The sequence below is a fragment of the Xylocopa sonorina genome, unplaced genomic scaffold, assembly GCF_050948175.1.
Source record: "Xylocopa sonorina isolate GNS202 unplaced genomic scaffold, iyXylSono1_principal scaffold0203, whole genome shotgun sequence".
Classification (NCBI taxonomy): Eukaryota; Metazoa; Arthropoda; class Insecta; order Hymenoptera; family Apidae; genus Xylocopa; species Xylocopa sonorina.
In genome coordinates this window covers 212488-231804 of record NW_027490274.1, presented here as the reverse complement: position 1 = coordinate 231804, position 19317 = coordinate 212488, and positions in this window count along the sequence as shown.

Below are 19317 nucleotides of genomic sequence, written 5' to 3'. Positions count from 1 at the left end.
TTTTAACTATTTGTTGAAATCTTTTTGTCAAACAATCGTCAATACACGTGGTTTAATACTAGGTTGGAATTTTTTTCTCGAAACCATCGCCTCTATACGAATTTTAACTCTCGATGGGAATTTTTTGGCAAACTACCGTCAATGTACGAATTTTAACTCTCGGTGGGCACTTTTTTCTTCAAACTACTGTCAATATTCAAATTTTAAGTCTTGATTGAATTCTTTTTGTCAAACAATCGTCATTATACGAACTTTAACTCTGGGTTGGAATTTTTTTCTTCAAACTATTGTCTATATACGAATTTTAACTCTCCATGGGAATTTTTTGATCAAACTACCGTCAATGTACGAATTTTAACTCTCGGTGGGCACTTTCTTCTGCGAACTACTGTCAATATTCAAATTTTAAGTCTTGATTGAAATCTTTTTGTCAAACAATCGTCATTATACGAACTTTAACTCTAGGTTGGAATTATTTTCTTCAAACTATCGTCTATATACGAAATTTATATCTTGTTGGGAATTCTTAGTCAAACTATCGTCTATATACGAATTTTAAATCTCCATGGGAATTTTTTGATCAAACTACCGTCAATGTCAGAATTTTAACTCTCGGTGGGCACTTTCTTCTGCGAACTACTGTCAATATTCAAATTTTAAGTCTTGATTGAAATCTTTTTGTCAAACAATCGTCATTATACGAACTTTAACTCTAGGTTGGAATTATTTTCTTCAAACTATCGTCTATATACGAAATTTATATCTTGTTGGGAATTCTTAGTCAAACTATCGTCTATATACGAATTTTAACTCTCCATGGGAATTTTTTGATCAAACTACCGTCAATGTCAGAATTTTAACTCTCGGTGGGCACTTTTTTCTGCAAACTACTGTCAATATTCAAATTTTAAGTCTTGATTGAAATCTTTTTGTCAAACAATCGTCATTATACGAACTTTAACTCTAGGTTGGAATTTTTTTCTTCAAACTATCGTCTATATACGAATTTTAACTCTCCATGGGAATTTTTTGATCAAACTACCGTCAATGTACGAATTTTAACTCTCGGTGAGCACTTTCTTCTGCAAACTACTGTCAATATTCAAATTTTAAGTCTTGATTGAAATCTTTTTGTCAAACAATCGTCATTATACGAACTTTAACTCTAGGTTGGAATTTTTTTCTTCAAACTATCGGCTATATACGAAATTTATCACTTGTTGGTAATTCTTAGTCAAACTATCGTAAATGTACGAATTTTAACTCTCGGTGGGAATTTTTTTCTTCAGACTACTGTCAATGTACAAATTTTAACTATTTGTTGAAATCTTCTTGTCAAACAATCGTCAATACACGTGGTTTAATACTAGGTTGGAATTTTTTTCTCGAAACCATCGCCTCTATACGAATTTGAACCCTCGATGGGAATTTTTTGGCAAACTACCGTCAATGTACGAATTTTAACTCTCGGTGGGCACTTTTTTCTGCAAACTACTGTCAATATTCAAATTTTAAGTCTTGATTGAATTCTTTTTGTCAAACAATCGTCATTATACGAACTTTAACTCTAGGTTGGAATTTTTTTCTTCAAACTATCGTCTATATACGAATTTTAACTCTCCATGGGAATTTTTTGATCAACCTACCGTCAATGTACGAATTCTAACTCTCGATGGGCACTTTCTTCTGCAAACTACTGTCAATATTCAAATTTTAAGTCTCGATTGAAATCTTTTTGTCAAACAATCGTCATTATACGAACTTTAACTCTAGGTTGGAATTTTTTTCTTCAAACTATCGTCTATATACGAAATTTATCTCTTGTTGGGAATTCTTAGTCAAACTATCGTAAATGTACGAATTTTAACTCTCGGTGGGAATTTTTTTCTTCAGACTACCATCAATGTACAAATTTTAACTATTTGTTGAAATCTTTTTGTCAAACAATCGACAATACACGTGGTTTAATACTAGGTTGGAATTTTTTTCTCGAAACCATCGCCTCTATACGAATTTGAACTCTCGATGGGAATTTTTTGGCAAACTACCGTCAATGTACGAATTTTAACTCTCGGTGGGCACTTTTTTCTGCAAACTACTGTCAATATTCAAATTTTAAGTCTTGATTGAAATCTTTTTGTCAAACAATCGTCATTATACGAACTTTAACTCTAGGTTGAAATTTTTTTCTTCAAACTATCGGCTATATACGAAATTTATCACTTGTTGTTAATTCTTAGTCAAACTATCGTAAATGTACGAATTTTAACTCTCGGTGGGAATTTTTTTCTTCAGACTACTGTCAATGTACAAATTTTAACTATGTGTTGAAATCTTTTTGTCAAACAATCGTCAATACACGTGGTTTAATACTAGGTTCGAATTTTTTTCTCGAAACCATCGCCTCTATACGAATTTGAACCCTCGATGGGAATTTTTTGGCAAACTACTGTCAATGTACGAATTTTAACTCTCGGTGGGCACTTTTTTCTGCAAACTACTGTCAATATTCAAATTTTAAGTCTTGATTGAATTCTTTTTGTCAAACAATCGTCATTATACGAACTTTAACTCTAGGTTGGAATCTTTTTCTTCAAACTATCGTCTATATACGAATTTTAACTCTCCATGGGAATTTTTTGATCAAACTACCGTCAATGTACGAATTTTAACTCTCGGTGGGCACTTTCTTCTGCAAACTACTGTCAATATTCAAATTTTAAGTCTCGATTGAAATCTTTCTGTCAAACAATCGTCATTATACGAACTTTAACTCTAGGTTGGAATTTTTTTCTTCAAACTATCGTCTATATACGAAATTTATCTCTTGTTGGGAATTCTTAGTCAAACTATCGTAAATGTACGAATTTTAACTCTCGGTGGGAATTTTTTTCTTCAGACTACCATCAATGTACAAATTTTAACTATTTGTTGAAATCTTTTTGTCAAACAATCGACAATACACGTGGTTTAATACTAGGTTGGAATTTTTTTCTCGAAACCATCGCCTCTATACGAATTTGAACTCTCGATGGGAATTTTTTGGCAAACTACCGTCAATGTACGAATTTTAACTCTCGGTGGGCACTTTTTTCTGCAAACTACTGTCAATATTCAAATTTTAAGTCTTGATTGAAATCTTTTTGTCAAACAATCGTCATTATACGAACTTTAACTCTAGGTTGGAATTTTTTTCTTCAAACTATCGGCTATATACGAAATTTATCACTTGTTGTTAATTCTTAGTCAAACTATCGTAAATGTACGAATTTTAACTCTCGGTGGGAATTTTTTTCTTCAGACTACTGTCAATGTACAAATTTTAACTATTTGTTGAAATCTTTTTGTCAAACAATCGTCAATACACGTGGTTTAATACTAGGTTGGAATTTTTTTCTCGAAACCATCGCCTCTATACGAATTTGAACCCTCGATGGGAATTTTTTGGCAAACTACCGTCAATGTACGAATTTTAACTCTCGGTGGGCACTTTTTTCTGCAAACTACTGTCAATATTCAAATTTTAAGTCTTGATTGAATTCTTTTTGTCAAACAATCGTCATTATACGAACTTTAACTCTAGGTTGGAATCTTTTTCTTCAAACTATCGTCTATATACGAATTTTAACTCTCCATGGGAATTTTTTGATCAAACTACCGTCAATGTACGAATTTTAACTCTCGGTGGGCACTTTCTTCTGCAAACTACTGTCAATATTCAAATTTTAAGTCTCGATTGAAATCTTTCTGTCAAACAATCGTCATTATACGAACTTTAACTCTAGGTTGGAATTTTTTTCTTCAAACTATCGTCTATATACGAAATTTATCTCTTGTTGGGAATTCTTAGTCAAACTATCGTAAATGTACGAATTTTAACTCTCGGTGGGAATTTTTTTCTTCAGACTACCATCAATGTACAAATTTTAACTATTTGTTGAAATCTTTTTGTCAAACAATCGACAATACACGTGGTTTAATACTAGGTTGGAATTTTTTTCTCGAAACCATCGCCTCTATACGAATTTGAACTCTCGATGGGAATTTTTTGGCAAACTACCGTCAATGTACGAATTTTAACTCTCGGTGGGCACTTTTTTCTGCAAACTACTGTCAATATTCAAATTTTAAGTCTTGATTGAAATCTTTTTGTCAAACAATCGTCATTATACGAACTTTAACTCTAGGTTGGAATTTTTTTCTTCAAACTATCGGCTATATACGAAATTTATCACTTGTTGTTAATTCTTAGTCAAACTATCGTAAATGTACGAATTTTAACTCTCGGTGGGAATTTTTTTCTTCAGACTACTGTCAATGTACAAATTTTAACTATTTGTTGAAATCTTTTTGTCAAACAATCGTCAATACACGTGGTTTAATACTAGGTTGGAATTTTTTTCTCGAAACCATCGCCTCTATACGAATTTGAACCCTCGATGGGAATTTTTTGGCAAACTACCGTCAATGTACGAATTTTAACTCTCGGTGGGCACTTTTTTCTGCAAACTACTGTCAATATTCAAATTTTAAGTCTTGATTGAATTCTTTTTGTCAAACAATCGTCATTATACGAACTTTAACTCTATGTTGGAATCTTTTTCTTCAAATTATCGTCTATATACGAATTTTAACTCTCCATGGGAATTTTTTGATCAACCTACCGTCAATGTACGAATTTTAACTCTCGATGGGCACTTTCTTCTGCAAACTACTGTCAATATTCAAATTTTAAGTCTCGATTGAAATCTTTTTGTCAAACAATCGTCATTATACGAACTTTAACTCTAGGTTGGAATTTTTTTCTTCAAACTATCGTCTATATACGAAATTTATCTCTTGTTGGGAATTCTTAGTCAAACTATCGTAAATGTACGAATTTTAACACTCGGTGGGAATTTTTTTCTTCAGACTACCATCAATGTACAAATTTTAACTATTTGTTGAAATCTTTTTGTCAAACAATCGACAATACACGTGGTTTAATACTAGGTTGGAATTTTTTTCTCGAAACCATCGCCTCTATACGAATTTGAACTCTCGATGGGAATTTTTTGGCAAACTACCGTCAATGTACGAATTTTAACTCTCGGTGGGCACTTTTTTCTGCAAACTACTGTCAATATTCAAATTTTAAGTCTTGATTGAAATCTTTTTGTCAAACAATCGTCATTATACGAACTTTAACTCTAGGTTGGAATTTTTTTCTTCAAACTATCGGCTATATACGAAATTTATCACTTGTTGTTAATTCTTAGTCAAACTATCGTAAATGTACGAATTTTAAGTCTCGGTGGGAATTTTTTTCTTCAAACTACTGTCAATGTACAAATTTTAACTATGTGTTGAAATCTTTTTGTCAAACAATCGTCAATACACGTGGTTTAATACTAGGTTCGAATTTTTTTCTCGAAACCATCGCCTCTATACGAATTTGAACCCTCGATGGGAATTTTTTGGCAAACTACCGTCAATGTACGAATTTTAACTCTCGGTGGGCACTTTTTTCTGCAAACTACTGTCAATATTCAAATTTTAAGTCTTGATTGAATTCTTTTTGTCAAACAATCGTCATTATACGAACTTTAACTCTAGGTTGGAATTTTTTTCTTCAAACTATCGCCTCTATACGAATTTGAACTCTCGATGGGAATTTTTTGGCAAACTACCGTCAATGTACGAATTTTAACTCTCGGTGGGCACTTTTTTCTGCAAACTACTGTCAATATTCAAATTTTAAGTCTTGATTGAAATCTTTTTGTCAAACAATCGTCATTATACGAACTTTAACTCTAGGTTGGAATTTTTTTCTTCAAACTATCGGCTATATACGAAATTTATCACTTGTTGTTAATTCTTAGTCAAACTATCGTAAATGTACGAATTTTAACTCTCGGTGGGAATTTTTTTCTTCAGACTACTGTCAATGTACAAATTTTAACTATTTGTTGAAATCTTTTTGTCAAACAATCGTCAATACACGTGGTTTAATACTAGGTTGGAATTTTTTTCTCGAAACCATCGCCTCTATACGAATTTGAACCCTCGATGGGAATTTTTTGGCAAACTACCGTCAATGTACGAATTTTAACTCTCGGTGGGCACTTTTTTCTGCAAACTACTGTCAATATTCAAATTTTAAGTCTTGATTGAATTCTTTTTGTCAAACAATCGTCATTATACGAACTTTAACTCTATGTTGGAATCTTTTTCTTCAAATTATCGTCTATATACGAATTTTAACTCTCCATGGGAATTTTTTGATCAACCTACCGTCAATGTACGAATTTTAACTCTCGATGGGCACTTTCTTCTGCAAACTACTGTCAATATTCATATTTTAAGTCTCGATTGAAATCTTTTTGTCAAACAATCGTCATTATACGAACTTTAACTCTAGGTTGGAATTTTTTTCTTCAAACTATCGTCTATATACGAAATTTATCTCTTGTTGGGAATTCTTAGTCAAACTATCGTAAATGTACGAATTTTAACACTCGGTGGGAATTTTTTTCTTCAGACTACCATCAATGTACAAATTTTAACTATTTGTTGAAATCTTTTTGTCAAACAATCGACAATACACGTGGTTTAATACTAGGTTGGAATTTTTTTCTCGAAACCATCGCCTCTATACGAATTTGAACTCTCGATGGGAATTTTTTGGCAAACTACCGTCAATGTACGAATTTTAACTCTCGGTGGGCACTTTTTTCTGCAAACTACTGTCAATATTCAAATTTTAAGTCTTGATTGAAATCTTTTTGTCAAACAATCGTCATTATACGAACTTTAACTCTAGGTTGGAATTTTTTTCTTCAAACTATCGGCTATATACGAAATTTATCACTTGTTGTTAATTCTTAGTCAAACTATCGTAAATGTACGAATTTTAACTCTCGGTGGGAATTTTTTTCTTCAAACTACTGTCAATGTACAAATTTTAACTATTTGTTGAAATCTTTTTGTCAAACAATCGTCAATACACGTGGTTTAATACTAGGTTGGAATTTTTTTCTCGATACCATCGCCTCTATACGAATTTGAACCCTCGATGGGAATTTTTTGGCAAACTACCGTCAATGTACGAATTTTAACTCTCGGTGGGCACTTTTTTCTGCAAACTACTGTCAATATTCAAATTTTAAGTCTTGATTGAATTCTTTTTGTCAAACAATCGTCATTATACGAACTTTAACTCTATGTTGGAATCTTTTTCTTCAAATTATCGTCTATATACGAATTTTAACTCTCCATGGGAATTTTTTGATCAACCTACCGTCAATGTACGAATTTTAACTCTCGATGGGCACTTTCTTCTGCAAACTACTGTCAATATTCAAATTTTAAGTCTCGATTGAAATCTTTTTGTCAAACAATCGTCATTATACGAACTTTAACTCTAGGTTGGAATTTTTTTCTTCAAACTATCGTCTATATACGAAATTTATCTCTTGTTGGGAATTCTTAGTCAAACTATCGTAAATGTACGAATTTTAACTCTCGGTGGGAATTTTTTTCTTCAGACTACCATCAATGTACAAATTTTAACTATTTGTTGAAATCTTTTTGTCAAACAATCGACAATACACGTGGTTTAATACTAGGTTGGAATTTTTTTCTCGAAACCATCGCCTCTATACGAATTTGAACTCTCGATGGGAATTTTTTGGCAAACTACCGTCAATGTACGAATTTTAACTCTCGGTGGGCACTTTTTTCTGCAAACTACTGTCAATATTCAAATTTTAAGTCTTGATTGAAATCTTTTTGTCAAACAATCGTCATTATACGAACTTTAACTCTAGGTTGAAATTTTTTTCTTCAAACTATCGGCTATATACGAAATTTATCACTTGTTGTTAATTCTTAGTCAAACTATCGTAAATGTACGAATTTTAACTCTCGGTGGGAATTTTTTTCTTCAGACTACTGTCAATGTACAAATTTTAACTATTTGTTGAAATCTTTTTGTCAAACAATCGTCAATACACGTGGTTTAATACTAGGTTGGAATTTTTTTCTCGAAACCATCGCCTCTATACGAATTTGAACCCTCGATGGGAATTTTTTGGCAAACTACCGTCAATGTACGAATTTTAACTCTCGGTGGGCACTTTTTTCTGCAAACTACTGTCAATATTCAAATTTTAAGTCTTGATTGAATTCTTTTTGTCAAACAATCGTCATTATACGAACTTTAACTCTATGTTGGAATCTTTTTCTTCAAATTATCGTCTATATACGAATTTTAACTCTCCATGGGAATTTTTTGATCAACCTACCGTCAATGTACGAATTTTAACTCTCGATGGGCACTTTCTTCTGCAAACTACTGTCAATATTCAAATTTTAAGTCTCGATTGAAATCTTTTTGTCAAACAATCGTCATTATACGAACTTTAACTCTAGGTTGGAATTTTTTTCTTCAAACTATCGTCTATATACGAAATTTATCTCTTGTTGGGAATTCTTAGTCAAACTATCGTAAATGTACGAATTTTAACACTCGGTGGGAATTTTTTTCTTCAGACTACCATCAATGTACAAATTTTAACTATTTGTTGAAATCTTTTTGTCAAACAATCGACAATACACGTGGTTTAATACTAGGTTGGAATTTTTTTCTCGAAACCATCGCCTCTATACGAATTTGAACTCTCGATGGGAATTTTTTGGCAAACTACCGTCAATGTACGAATTTTAACTCTCGGTGGGCACTTTTTTCTGCAAACTACTGTCAATATTCAAATTTTAAGTCTTGATTGAAATCTTTTTGTCAAACAATCGTCATTATACGAACTTTAACTCTAGGTTGGAATTTTTTTCTTCAAACTATCGGCTATATACGAAATTTATCACTTGTTGTTAATTCTTAGTCAAACTATCGTAAATGTACGAATTTTAAGTCTCGGTGGGAATTTTTTTCTTCAAACTACTGTCAATGTACAAATTTTAACTATGTGTTGAAATCTTTTTGTCAAACAATCGTCAATACACGTGGTTTAATACTAGGTTCGAATTTTTTTCTCGAAACCATCGCCTCTATACGAATTTGAACCCTCGATGGGAATTTTTTGGCAAACTACCGTCAATGTACGAATTTTAACTCTCGGTGGGCACTTTTTTCTGCAAACTACTGTCAATATTCAAATTTTAAGTCTTGATTGAATTCTTTTTGTCAAACAATCGTCATTATACGAACTTTAACTCTAGGTTGGAATCTTTTTCTTCAAACTATCGTCTATATACGAATTTTAACTCTCCATGGGAATTTTTTGATCAAACTACCGTCAATGTACGAATTTTAACTCTCGGTGGGCACTTTCTTCTGCAAACTACTGTCAATATTCAAATTTTAAGTCTCGATTGAAATCTTTCTGTCAAACAATCGTCATTATACGAACTTTAACTCTAGGTTGGAATTTTTTTCTTCAAACTATCGTCTATATACGAAATTTATCTCTTGTTGGGAATTCTTAGTCAAACTATCGTAAATGTACGAATTTTAACTCTCGGTGGGAATTTTTTTCTTCAGACTACCATCAATGTACAAATTTTAACTATTTGTTGAAATCTTTTTGTCAAACAATCGACAATACACGTGGTTTAATACTAGGTTGGAATTTTTTTCTCGAAACCATCGCCTCTATACGAATTTGAACTCTCGATGGGAATTTTTTGGCAAACTACCGTCAATGTACGAATTTTAACTCTCGGTGGGCACTTTTTTCTGCAAACTACTGTCAATATTCAAATTTTAAGTCTTGATTGAAATCTTTTTGTCAAACAATCGTCATTATACGAACTTTAACTCTAGGTTGAAATTTTTTTCTTCAAACTATCGGCTATATACGAAATTTATCACTTGTTGTTAATTCTTAGTCAAACTATCGTAAATGTACGAATTTTAACTCTCGGTGGGAATTTTTTTCTTCAGACTACTGTCAATGTACAAATTTTAACTATTTGTTGAAATCTTTTTGTCAAACAATCGTCAATACACGTGGTTTAATACTAGGTTGGAATTTTTTTCTCGAAACCATCGCCTCTATACGAATTTGAACCCTCGATGGGAATTTTTTGGCAAACTACCGTCAATGTACGAATTTTAACTCTCGGTGGGCACTTTTTTCTGCAAACTACTGTCAATATTCAAATTTTAAGTCTTGATTGAATTCTTTTTGTCAAACAATCGTCATTATACGAACTTTAACTCTATGTTGGAATCTTTTTCTTCAAATTATCGTCTATATACGAATTTTAACTCTCCATGGGAATTTTTTGATCAACCTACCGTCAATGTACGAATTTTAACTCTCGATGGGCACTTTCTTCTGCAAACTACTGTCAATATTCAAATTTTAAGTCTCGATTGAAATCTTTTTGTCAAACAATCGTCATTATACGAACTTTAACTCTAGGTTGGAATTTTTTTCTTCAAACTATCGTCTATATACGAAATTTATCTCTTGTTGGGAATTCTTAGTCAAACTATCGTAAATGTACGAATTTTAACACTCGGTGGGAATTTTTTTCTTCAGACTACCATCAATGTACAAATTTTAACTATTTGTTGAAATCTTTTTGTCAAACAATCGACAATACACGTGGTTTAATACTAGGTTGGAATTTTTTTCTCGAAACCATCGCCTCTATACGAATTTGAACTCTCGATGGGAATTTTTTGGCAAACTACCGTCAATGTACGAATTTTAACTCTCGGTGGGCACTTTTTTCTGCAAACTACTGTCAATATTCAAATTTTAAGTCTTGATTGAAATCTTTTTGTCAAACAATCGTCATTATACGAACTTTAACTCTAGGTTGGAATTTTTTTCTTCAAACTATCGGCTATATACGAAATTTATCACTTGTTGTTAATTCTTAGTCAAACTATCGTAAATGTACGAATTTTAAGTCTCGGTGGGAATTTTTTTCTTCAAACTACTGTCAATGTACAAATTTTAACTATGTGTTGAAATCTTTTTGTCAAACAATCGTCAATACACGTGGTTTAATACTAGGTTCGAATTTTTTTCTCGAAACCATCGCCTCTATACGAATTTGAACCCTCGATGGGAATTTTTTGGCAAACTACCGTCAATGTACGAATTTTAACTCTCGGTGGGCACTTTTTTCTGCAAACTACTGTCAATATTCAAATTTTAAGTCTTGATTGAATTCTTTTTGTCAAACAATCGTCATTATACGAACTTTAACTCTAGGTTGGAATCTTTTTCTTCAAACTATCGTCTATATACGAATTTTAACTCTCCATGGGAATTTTTTGATCAAACTACCGTCAATGTACGAATTTTAACTCTCGGTGGGCACTTTCTTCTGCAAACTACTGTCAATATTCAAATTTTAAGTCTCGATTGAAATCTTTCTGTCAAACAATCGTCATTATACGAACTTTAACTCTAGGTTGGAATTTTTTTCTTCAAACTATCGTCTATATACGAAATTTATCTCTTGTTGGGAATTCTTAGTCAAACTATCGTAAATGTACGAATTTTAACTCTCGGTGGGAATTTTTTTCTTCAGACTACCATCAATGTACAAATTTTAACTATTTGTTGAAATCTTTTTGTCAAACAATCGACAATACACGTGGTTTAATACTAGGTTGGAATTTTTTTCTCGAAACCATCGCCTCTATACGAATTTGAACTCTCGATGGGAATTTTTTGGCAAACTACCGTCAATGTACGAATTTTAACTCTCGGTGGGCACTTTTTTCTGCAAACTACTGTCAATATTCAAATTTTAAGTCTTGATTGAAATCTTTTTGTCAAACAATCGTCATTATACGAACTTTAACTCTAGGTTGGAATTTTTTTCTTCAAACTATCGGCTATATACGAAATTTATCACTTGTTGTTAATTCTTAGTCAAACTATCGTAAATGTACGAATTTTAACTCTCGGTGGGAATTTTTTTCTTCAGACTACTGTCAATGTACAAATTTTAACTATTTGTTGAAATCTTTTTGTCAAACAATCGTCAATACACGTGGTTTAATACTAGGTTGGAATTTTTTTCTCGAAACCATCGCCTCTATACGAATTTGAACCCTCGATGGGAATTTTTTGGCAAACTACCGTCAATGTACGAATTTTAACTCTCGGTGGGCACTTTTTTCTGCAAACTACTGTCAATATTCAAATTTTAAGTCTTGATTGAATTCTTTTTGTCAAACAATCGTCATTATACGAACTTTAACTCTATGTTGGAATCTTTTTCTTCAAATTATCGTCTATATACGAATTTTAACTCTCCATGGGAATTTTTTGATCAACCTACCGTCAATGTACGAATTTTAACTCTCGATGGGCACTTTCTTCTGCAAACTACTGTCAATATTCAAATTTTAAGTCTCGATTGAAATCTTTTTGTCAAACAATCGTCATTATACGAACTTTAACTCTAGGTTGGAATTTTTTTCTTCAAACTATCGTCTATATACGAAATTTATCTCTTGTTGGGAATTCTTAGTCAAACTATCGTAAATGTACGAATTTTAACACTCGGTGGGAATTTTTTTCTTCAGACTACCATCAATGTACAAATTTTAACTATTTGTTGAAATCTTTTTGTCAAACAATCGACAATACACGTGGTTTAATACTAGGTTGGAATTTTTTTCTCGAAACCATCGCCTCTATACGAATTTGAACTCTCGATGGGAATTTTTTGGCAAACTACCGTCAATGTACGAATTTTAACTCTCGGTGGGCACTTTTTTCTGCAAACTACTGTCAATATTCAAATTTTAAGTCTTGATTGAAATCTTTTTGTCAAACAATCGTCATTATACGAACTTTAACTCTAGGTTGGAATTTTTTTCTTCAAACTATCGGCTATATACGAAATTTATCACTTGTTGTTAATTCTTAGTCAAACTATCGTAAATGTACGAATTTTAACTCTCGGTGGGAATTTTTTTCTTCAAACTACTGTCAATGTACAAATTTTAACTATTTGTTGAAATCTTTTTGTCAAACAATCGTCAATACACGTGGTTTAATACTAGGTTGGAATTTTTTTCTCGATACCATCGCCTCTATACGAATTTGAACCCTCGATGGGAATTTTTTGGCAAACTACCGTCAATGTACGAATTTTAACTCTCGGTGGGCACTTTTTTCTGCAAACTACTGTCAATATTCAAATTTTAAGTCTTGATTGAATTCTTTTTGTCAAACAATCGTCATTATACGAACTTTAACTCTATGTTGGAATCTTTTTCTTCAAATTATCGTCTATATACGAATTTTAACTCTCCATGGGAATTTTTTGATCAACCTACCGTCAATGTACGAATTTTAACTCTCGATGGGCACTTTCTTCTGCAAACTACTGTCAATATTCAAATTTTAAGTCTCGATTGAAATCTTTTTGTCAAACAATCGTCATTATACGAACTTTAACTCTAGGTTGGAATTTTTTTCTTCAAACTATCGTCTATATACGAAATTTATCTCTTGTTGGGAATTCTTAGTCAAACTATCGTAAATGTACGAATTTTAACTCTCGGTGGGAATTTTTTTCTTCAGACTACCATCAATGTACAAATTTTAACTATTTGTTGAAATCTTTTTGTCAAACAATCGACAATACACGTGGTTTAATACTAGGTTGGAATTTTTTTCTCGAAACCATCGCCTCTATACGAATTTGAACTCTCGATGGGAATTTTTTGGCAAACTACCGTCAATGTACGAATTTTAACTCTCGGTGGGCACTTTTTTCTGCAAACTACTGTCAATATTCAAATTTTAAGTCTTGATTGAAATCTTTTTGTCAAACAATCGTCATTATACGAACTTTAACTCTAGGTTGAAATTTTTTTCTTCAAACTATCGGCTATATACGAAATTTATCACTTGTTGTTAATTCTTAGTCAAACTATCGTAAATGTACGAATTTTAACTCTCGGTGGGAATTTTTTTCTTCAGACTACTGTCAATGTACAAATTTTAACTATGTGTTGAAATCTTTTTGTCAAACAATCGTCAATACACGTGGTTTAATACTAGGTTCGAATTTTTTTCTCGAAACCATCGCCTCTATACGAATTTGAACCCTCGATGGGAATTTTTTGGCAAACTACCGTCAATGTACGAATTTTAACTCTCGGTGGGCACTTTTTTCTTCAAACTACTGTCAATATTCAAATTTTAAGTCTTGATTGAATTCTTTTTGTCAAACAATCGTCATTATACGAACTTTAACTCTATGTTGGAATCTTTTTCTTCAAATTATCGTCTATATACGAATTTTAACTCTCCATGGGAATTTTTTGATCAACCTACCGTCAATGTACGAATTTTAACTCTCGATGGGCACTTTCTTCTGCAAACTACTGTCAATATTCAAATTTTAAGTCTCGATTGAAATCTTTTTGTCAAACAATCGTCATTATTCGAACTTTAACTCTAGGTTGGAATTTTTTTCTTCAAACTATCGTCTATATACGAAATTTATCTCTTGTTGGGAATTCTTAGTCAAACTATCGTAAATGTACGAATTTTAACACTCGGTGGGAATTTTTTTCTTCAGACTACCATCAATGTACAAATTTTAACTATTTGTTGAAATCTTTTTGTCAAACAATCGACAATACACGTGGTTTAATACTAGGTTGGAATTTTTTTCTCGAAACCATCGCCTCTATACGAATTTGAACTCTCGATGGGAATTTTTTGGCAAACTACCGTCAATGTACGAATTTTAACTCTCGGTGGGCACTTTTTTCTGCAAACTACTGTCAATATTCAAATTTTAAGTCTTGATTGAAATCTTTTTGTCAAACAATCGTCATTATACGAACTTTAACTCTAGGTTGGAATTTTTTTCTTCAAACTATCGGCTATATACGAAATTTATCACTTGTTGTTAATTCTTAGTCAAACTATCGTAAATGTACGAATTTTAAGTCTCGGTGGGAATTTTTTTCTTCAAACTACTGTCAATGTACAAATTTTAACTATGTGTTGAAATCTTTTTGTCAAACAATCGTCAATACACGTGGTTTAATACTAGGTTCGAATTTTTTTCTCGAAACCATCGCCTCTATACGAATTTGAACCCTCGATGGGAATTTTTTGGCAAACTACCGTCAATGTACGAATTTTAACTCTCGGTGGGCACTTTTTTCTGCAAACTACTGTCAATATTCAAATTTTAAGTCTTGATTGAATTCTTTTTGTCAAACAATCGTCATTATACGAACTTTAACTCTAGGTTGGAATCTTTTTCTTCAAACTATCGTCTATATACGAATTTTAACTCTCCATGGGAATTTTTTGATCAAACTACCGTCAATGTACGAATTTTAACTCTCGGTGGGCACTTTCTTCTGCAAACTACTGTCAATATTCAAATTTTAAGTCTCGATTGAAATCTTTCTGTCAAACAATCGTCATTATACGAACTTTAACTCTAGGTTGGAATTTTTTTCTTCAAACTATCGTCTATATACGAAATTTATCTCTTGTTGGGAATTCTTAGTCAAACTATCGTAAATGTACGAATTTTAACTCTCGGTGGGAATTTTTTTCTTCAGACTACCATCAATGTACAAATTTTAACTATTTGTTGAAATCTTTTTGTCAAACAATCGACAATACACGTGGTTTAATACTAGGTTGGAATTTTTTTCTCGAAACCATCGCCTCTATACGAATTTGAACTCTCGATGGGAATTTTTTGGCAAACTACCGTCAATGTACGAATTTTAACTCTCGGTGGGCACTTTTTTCTGCAAACTACTGTCAATATTCAAATTTTAAGTCTTGATTGAAATCTTTTTGTCAAACAATCGTCATTATACGAACTTTAACTCTAGGTTGGAATTTTTTTCTTCAAACTATCGGCTATATACGAAATTTATCACTTGTTGTTAATTCTTAGTCAAACTATCGTAAATGTACGAATTTTAACTCTCGGTGGGAATTTTTTTCTTCAGACTACTGTCAATGTACAAATTTTAACTATTTGTTGAAATCTTTTTGTCAAACAATCGTCAATACACGTGGTTTAATACTAGGTTGGAATTTTTTTCTCGAAACCATCGCCTCTATACGAATTTGAACCCTCGATGGGAATTTTTTGGCAAACTACCGTCAATGTACGAATTTTAACTCTCGGTGGGCACTTTTTTCTGCAAACTACTGTCAATATTCAAATTTTAAGTCTTGATTGAATTCTTTTTGTCAAACAATCGTCATTATACGAACTTTAACTCTATGTTGGAATCTTTTTCTTCAAATTATCGTCTATATACGAATTTTAACTCTCCATGGGAATTTTTTGATCAACCTACCGTCAATGTACGAATTTTAACTCTCGATGGGCACTTTCTTCTGCAAACTACTGTCAATATTCAAATTTTAAGTCTCGATTGAAATCTTTTTGTCAAACAATCGTCATTATACGAACTTTAACTCTAGGTTGGAATTTTTTTCTTCAAACTATCGTCTATATACGAAATTTATCTCTTGTTGGGAATTCTTAGTCAAACTATCGTAAATGTACGAATTTTAACACTCGGTGGGAATTTTTTTCTTCAGACTACCATCAATGTACAAATTTTAACTATTTGTTGAAATCTTTTTGTCAAACAATCGACAATACACGTGGTTTAATACTAGGTTGGAATTTTTTTCTCGAAACCATCGCCTCTATACGAATTTGAACTCTCGATGGGAATTTTTTGGCAAACTACCGTCAATGTACGAATTTTAACTCTCGGTGGGCACTTTTTTCTGCAAACTACTGTCAATATTCAAATTTTAAGTCTTGATTGAAATCTTTTTGTCAAACAATCGTCATTATACGAACTTTAACTCTAGGTTGGAATTTTTTTCTTCAAACTATCGGCTATATACGAAATTTATCACTTGTTGTTAATTCTTAGTCAAACTATCGTAAATGTACGAATTTTAACTCTCGGTGGGAATTTTTTTCTTCAAACTACTGTCAATGTACAAATTTTAACTATTTGTTGAAATCTTTTTGTCAAACAATCGTCAATACACGTGGTTTAATACTAGGTTGGAATTTTTTTCTCGATACCATCGCCTCTATACGAATTTGAACCCTCGATGGGAATTTTTTGGCAAACTACCGTCAATGTACGAATTTTAACTCTCGGTGGGCACTTTTTTCTGCAAACTACTGTCAATATTCAAATTTTAAGTCTTGATTGAAATCTTTTTGTCAAACAATCGTCATTATACGAACTTTAACTCTAGGTTGGAATTTTTTTCTTCAAACTATCGGCTATATACGAAATTTATCACTTGTTGGTAATTCTTAGTCAAACTATCGTAAATGTACGAATTTTAACTCTCGGTGGGAATTTTTTTCTTCAGACTACTGTCAATGTACAAATTTTAACTATTTGTTGAAATCTTCTTGTCAAACAATCGTCAATACACGTGGTTTAATACTAGGTTGGAATTTTTTTCTCGAAACCATCGCCTCTATACGAATTTGAACCCTCGATGGGAATTTTTTGGCAAACTACCGTCAATGTACGAATTTTAACTCTCGGTGGGCACTTTTTTCTGCAAACTACTGTCAATATTCAAATTTTAAGTCTTGATTGAATTCTTTTTGTCAAACAATCGTCATTATACGAACTTTAACTCTATGTTGGAATCTTTTTCTTCAAATTATCGTCTATATACGAATTTTAACTCTCCATGGGAATTTTTTGATCAACCTACCGTCAATGTACGAATTTTAACTCTCGATGGGCACTTTCTTCTGCAAACTACTGTCAATATTCAAATTTTAAGTCTCGATTGAAATCTTTTTGTCAAACAATCGTCATTATACGAACTTTAACTCTAGGTTGGAATTTTTTTCTTCAAACTATCGTCTATATACGAAATTTATCTCTTGTTGGGAATTCTTAGTCAAACTATCGTAAATGTACGAATTTTAACTCTCGGTGGGAATTTTTTTCTTCAGACTACCATCAATGTACAAATTTTAACTATTTGTTGAAATCTTTTTGTCAAACAATCGACAATACACGTGGTTTAATACTAGGTTGGAATTTTTTTCTCGAAACCATCGCCTCTATACGAATTTGAACTCTCGATGGGAATTTTTTGGCAAACTACCGTCAATGTACGAATTTTAACTCTCGGTGGGCACTTTTTTCTGCAAACTACTGTCAATATTCAAATTTTAAGTCTTGATTGAAATCTTTTTGTCAAACAATCGTCATTATACGAACTTTAACTCTAGGTTGAAATTTTTTTCTTCAAACTATCGGCTATATACGAAATTTATCACTTGTTGTTAATTCTTAGTCAAACTATCGTAAATGTACGAATTTTAACTCTCGGTGGGAATTTTTTTCTTCAGACTACTGTCAATGTACAAATTTTAACTATGTGTTGAAATCTTTTTGTCAAACAATCGTCAATACACGTGGTTTAATACTAGGTTCGAATTTTTTTCTCGAAACCATCGCCTCTATACGAATTTGAACCCTCGATGGGAATTTTTTGGCAAACTACCGTCAATGTACGAATTTTAACTCTCGGTGGGCACTTTTTTCTGCAAACTACTGTCAATATTCAAATTTCAAGTCTTGATTGAATTCTTTTTGTCAAACAATCGTCATTATACGAACTTTAACTCTAGGTTGGAATCTTTTTCTTCAAACTATCGTCTATATACGAATTTTAACTCTCCATGGGAATTTTTTGATCAAACTACCGTCAATGTACGAATTTTAACTCTCGGTGGGCACTTTCTTCTGCAAACTACTGTCAATATTCAAATTTTAAGTCTCGATTGAAATCTTTCTGTCAAACAATCGTCATTATACGAACTTTAACTCTAGGTTGGAATTTTTTTCTTCAAACTATCGTCTATATACGAAATTTATCTCTTGTTGGGAATTCTTAGTCAAACTATCGTAAATGTACGAATTTTAACTCTCGGTGGGAATTTTTTTCTTCAGACTACCATCAATGTACAAATTTTAACTATTTGTTGAAATCTTTTTGTCAAACAATCGACAATACACGTGGTTTAATACTAGGTTGGAATTTTTTTCTCGAAACCATCGCCTCTATACGAATTTGAACTCTCGATGGGAATTTTTTGGCAAACTACCGTCAATGTACGAATTTTAACTCTCGGTGGGCACTTTTTTCTGCAAACTACTGTCAATATTCAAATTTTAAGTCTTGATTGAAATCTTTTTGTCAAACAATCGTCATTATACGAACTTTAACTCTAGGTTGGAATTTTTTTCTTCAAACTATCGGCTATATACGAAAT